Source organism: Phragmites australis, chromosome 4 (assembly GCF_958298935.1).
Source record: "Phragmites australis chromosome 4, lpPhrAust1.1, whole genome shotgun sequence".
Lineage (NCBI taxonomy): Eukaryota > Viridiplantae > Streptophyta > Magnoliopsida > Poales > Poaceae > Phragmites > Phragmites australis.
The window spans coordinates 21,067,348-21,072,877 of NC_084924.1; positions in this window are offsets into that span (position 1 = coordinate 21,067,348).

A 5,530-nucleotide genomic window follows, 5' to 3' on the forward strand; every position below is an offset into this window, starting at 1 on the left:
ATTAATTGAATCAATGATAATAATCACCAACTGTTCTTGAAATTTGAAACAAAGGAGCAATCACGTATGAGATAAGGGGACAAAGGACAAATATAAGCTCATAAAAAAGTGCAGACAATACAAGCCAAGAAGTTTGAATACCAAAGCAGTAATATTGCAAGCACGTTAGCCTTAGTAAATCTTTTTTCGACTGAAACTACGGTAGGCACTAGGCTGACTTGAACCTTCATTTATGGATGTAAGGTGGTTACATCATTATTTGCGAAATAAGAGGGGGGGGGGGGGGGTTGTTACATCAGTGTTGGTGAATGGCCTCACGGGCCCTCTTCGGATGGTGAGTTGAAGATCTCTAATGGACACGGATTGATAAAGATTACAAATATGTTATTTCAGGATAATACTTATCGCCGAAGGGGACCTTCGGATAAGTGACGAAGGCAGCACCAAGCCTTCGGACTAATCAAAGGCCTACCCACGTCACCCTTAGAAAATCACCCAAAGGGAGAGCCAAAGCTGTCACCACAGGCGGAGCCTCAGAGGGGCCTTCAGAGGTCAACCGAAGGCCGATTCGCATGCCATGTCGAAGCTGGTCAAGGGTGCGCCGAAGGTCCCATCTGTGATAGACTTTCGTGGGCTAGGCTTAAGGAGTGATGTTCGTCAGAATACAAGGATGGTGAAGGGTGAAATTGTAAAAATGCCAATGTACATGGAATGTACCGAATTACCCCCAAATATGCCGAGAATATAGCAGTTAGAGGAGTAATGATGTAAATTGTAACAGGGAGGGGTTGAGTATGGACTATAAATAGGCTATCACTATACCTTAAATGATAGTACATTAATGATATTGCACAATTTTCATAAGCGCATGTCATCGTAACAAGCCTTCGGCTGCCTCCAAAGGGCCAAAGGCCCCTATGTTCAGTAAACGAATTTCCAACAGTTGGCGCCGTTCGAGGGGATCGAACATTCTGAGGCCATGCAACTCAAGAAGAAGCCAAAGCATGTTGATACATCAGCAACTTTGCCGAACCAACTGCTTCCAATGGGGGCTTCGGCAGAAACACTCCTTTCAGTGGTGCTGGAACCGGTCAACATTTCGGCCGATGTAGGCAACGACAACCAGCAGGGACAGAATGGTGAGAATGTGATGGTGCCAGCAGGCGATGGTGAAGCTCGTGAAGAAGAAGCTCTCCAGCAAAATGCAAATGCATCCGTGTGGAGGGTAGAAGCCAACCTTCTGGCCTGTTTCAAAGCTTCGGCAAATCCTTCGGTAGAAGAGAGGGGGAAAGCACATCTTGTGAAGAGCTGGATGACTTCGATAACTTAGAAGAGTACAAAGGATAAGAAGAAACTGAAGAAGAAATAGAAGTGAGGCTAGAAGATAAAGAATTGGAGAGGCAAATTGCCCAGCAAAAGCGCATGCTTGATAGCTTGGCAGTAAGTCAGAAGGCCAGGGAGTACCGGTGGCGAGCCGATGAAGCCAGAAGAACTCTGGAGAAAATGCAAGAAGAGATTAGCAATGGGCAGGTGAGCAGACCCGCCACATGATAACACCTTCGTCCACAGTTGCGGCACGGCTAGTGCAGGACCTTCGATATAGGCCATGTGCAGGTGATCCATAATCATCACTCTCTGTTGGTTTGCAGAACCAGCCCTAGCCTTCAGGCTTCAAGATGCTGAGGGTGGTAATATTTGATGGAGAGTTAGATCCAAATGAATTTGTTATGAGTTTCGAGGCAGCAGTTGATTCTGTTGGGAGAGATGACACAACACTGGCGAATGCCTCTGTGTTGGCAGTCAAGGGGATAGCGAGGTCATGGTACTCCGCATTGCCTCCACAATCCATTTACTCATGGAAGCAGTTGCATAATGCCCTTTATAGTAATTTCCAAGGGAATTAAGCAGAGAAGATTACCACCAGTGACCTCTTCGCAGTGAAGAAACAGCCAACGGTGACACCGTAGAAGTATATGCATCGCTTTATGCATGTTCTCTGCGAGGCGAAGGGCTTGAGCAAAGATACAATCATCAATGCCACTATCTAGGGCATCAGAGGAGGACTTTTGGTAGGAAAGCTTACACGCAAGAAACCGGAGAGTGTGCAGGAGTTCTTCGACAAGATGGAGGAGTATGCAAGGTCTGAGATGGACCATATTTGGAGGAAAAGTGAGTTGGCAATGTTTAAAACGTCAAAGCCAAATTCAAGAAGAGACGTAAATGTTGTCCAGTTGAGGGACAAGCCAAAGCGTGTGAAGAAAACCGAAGAATTTGAGTACACATCAAATCAAGAGGTCATCGAAACACAATGTGGGGGTGCTCGAGGCCGCCTAAGTGGCAGACACCATGGAGGCTGAGGTGGTCGAGGCAGACGGGCTTCGCAGGATCCAACTGCATTATACTGTGAGTTGCATGAAGAAGGTGCCGGTCATAAGACTAAGCAATGCCCACATGTTATAGCCATGAAAGAAAACTTAGGGAAGCATACATTCGATCCTGCAAGAGTCATGCATCACGCCACAAATTTCAGGCGCGATGATGCGTAGGAATCCAATTAGAGCCATGACCCAAACCCCTCAGCATTTGTTACTTAGTGGCGATGATGGTTGTGGCATACATACATTCATACACCTTTGGCCCCACTAAACCAAACCTCTGAATAGCTTTTCAGGTAGCCCTCCCACCCCCTCCGCCAAAGCCAACAATAGAAGATCCCCCTAGAAAGTAGCAGATCGGTGAATGCAATAACCTAGGGATTCAATGTTGTGCTGGCAATCATTGGAGGATCCAATCAGGAAACTAAATCGAAGAGATTGTGAAAAGAGTATGTGCGAAGGATTAACCATGTTGGTGAAGTGGTCTCATGTGCCAATCACCTTCTCACAGGAAGACATTAGGATTCTAGATTACCTGCATACGGATGCCTTCGTCACCACTGCAAACATCTCAGGGAACAAAGTGCACATAATCTTCATAGAAGGTGGGAGTTCGATAGATATCATTTTCACTGATGCTTTTGATAGGATGGGCCTGCAGCAAAATAATCTTCGGCATGCTGGATCTCCGTTGCTAGGCTTCAGGGAAAAAGCAATTAACACTTTGTGGGAAAAATAGAGATCCTGGTTTCTTTTAGCGAAGGGTCTAACTTTCGGACGGAGGATATCACCTTCGATGTGGTTGATATAACCTATTCTTATAATGCAATTTTCAGGCGGGGAATCCTAAACAAATTTGGAGCAATTCCACACCATGGTTACTTGTGCATGAAAATGCCTGGTCACGGAGGTGTCATAATAGTATTTGGAGATCTATAAGTGGCCCATAGAATTAAAGTGGGAAATACTCTAGCCAGGCAAAATGTTCATGTAGTGGCAGAGCCTTTGACACCTGAGGAGTGCGATGAAGGCTACACCCGAAGGCTAGACCATGAAGGTGCGACTATGTCAAGACATGCTAGGCAGAGTAGTTTTCATTGGAGCTAAGATGACAGAGGAGGCTGAGTGAAGGATGACATAGTTCCTTCACAACAACAAAGATGTCTTCGCTTGGTCACCGAAGGATTTGCTAGGAGTAAATAGAGAAACCACCCAACATACACTAAATGTTGACCCATATGCGAAGCCAAAGAAGAAAAAGCTTCGGAAGGCTTCAAAGGAGAGGGAAGATGTAGCAAAAGTTGAGGTGCAGAAGTTGCTTGACACCAGGGTAGTACGCGAAGCGTTACATTTTGAGTGGTTGGCCAACCCGGTGCTAGTCAAGAAAAGTAATGGGAAATGGAGGATGTGTGTAGATTTCACATACCTTAATAGATCCTGTCTAAAGGATGACTTCCCTTTGCTATGCATTGATCACTTAGTAGACCTCGCTGCTGACTGTGAAATGTTGAGCTTCCTGGATGCATATTCTGGTGGGTACCATCAGGATTGGATGGTGAAGGAGGATAGGAAAAAATAAGTTTCGGAACCTCCTTCGGTATATATTATTTTGTAAGGATGGCCTTCGGTCCACCTTCGCTAGACTAGTCCAAATAGTGCTGAAATCACAGTTGGGCCGAAATATCTCTACATATGTTGATGACATAGTAGTCAAAAGCATCAGGGAAGACAAATTCCACGATGACCATCGGGAAACCTTCAATAATCTGCGAAGTGCAGTGCTAAAGCTAAACCAGAAAAATATGTATTTGGTGTGTGATCTGGAAGATTGCTAGGCTTCTTGGTGTCAAAAAGAGGCATCAAAGTAGATCCTCAGAAAATACAAGCAATACTTAACATGAGGCCTCCCCAGAGCAGGAAACAAGCGCAATGCTTGGCCAGAAGATTGGCAGCTTTAAGCCGATTCATTGCCAGATTCGTAGAGCGAAGCCTTCCTTTCTTCAAAACCCTTAAAGACTCTGACCCTTTCAAGTGGGGCATGGAGCAGCAGGATGCCTTCAATGAGTTAAAGAAATACCTGATGAAGCTCACAGCTCTAACCAGCCCAGATCTGAAAGTCTGGGTTGTTGCTATATATAGTGGTGTCTCCTTCGATAGTAAGTGATGTACTTATGCAAGAGATGCAAGTAAATGACAAGCCGCATCAATTTTTGGTATACTATGTTTTGAAAGCCTTGGCAGGGCCAAAGAGGTTCTATTCTGAGATGGAGAATATGTCTTATGCTATGGTGATGGCATCGCGGAAGCTTTGCCATTATTTCACAGCTCACAAGATAATAGTACATACCTCCTTACCCATCCACGACATGTTTGAAAATCACAAAGCCACATGAGAATTAGAAAATGGGTCACAGAGATTGCACCATTTACATCGATAAGGCCTGCCAAAAGGAAAATGGGTCAAAGAATTGCAAAGGTCTTATGGTCAGTAAGGACAACGGTAACGAGACCAACAAGGTTCACGCCATTTTGCTTGCTCTTCAGGGAAGAGGCAATGACTTTGGAGGAATGTAAAAATAAATGATATAGAATCAAGGCTGAATCAGCTCAAAGCAAAGAATTGATATCCAAGGATGCACTGGAGGAGATTAGAATGCAGGTCATCGAAAACTCAACAAAATATCAAGAAGAAACTAAACGATGGAGGGACAAGAAAATATCTCCAAAGTAGTTCATGACTAGAGACCTGGTACTGAGAAGGCTCCCAAATTCTTCAACTGTGGGAAAGTTGTGCAACAAATGGGATGGACCTTTCTTGGTAAAGGGTAAAGAGTTCAGTTAGGCCAGGGTCTTATCACCTTGGCTACTGTCGAAGGGGAAGAGATTCCGCACACATGGAATGCGAATAACCTTCGCAATTTTATGTGTAGTGAAGATCAAAGGGGTGCCTTCGTATTAATGGGAGAAACACCTGTGGTAGTTTTACATTTATGTAATTTCAAATTATGCATTTGAATCCAAACAATGTGTAGGTGCTATACTCTTTTCCTCACAGGGGGAACCCTTCATTAGGGTGTGAGGTTTTTAACGAGGCAGTGACTTTTGTAAACCCTATTTAATCTATATGTAGTTACCCCCAAGAAAGCTTGTACATT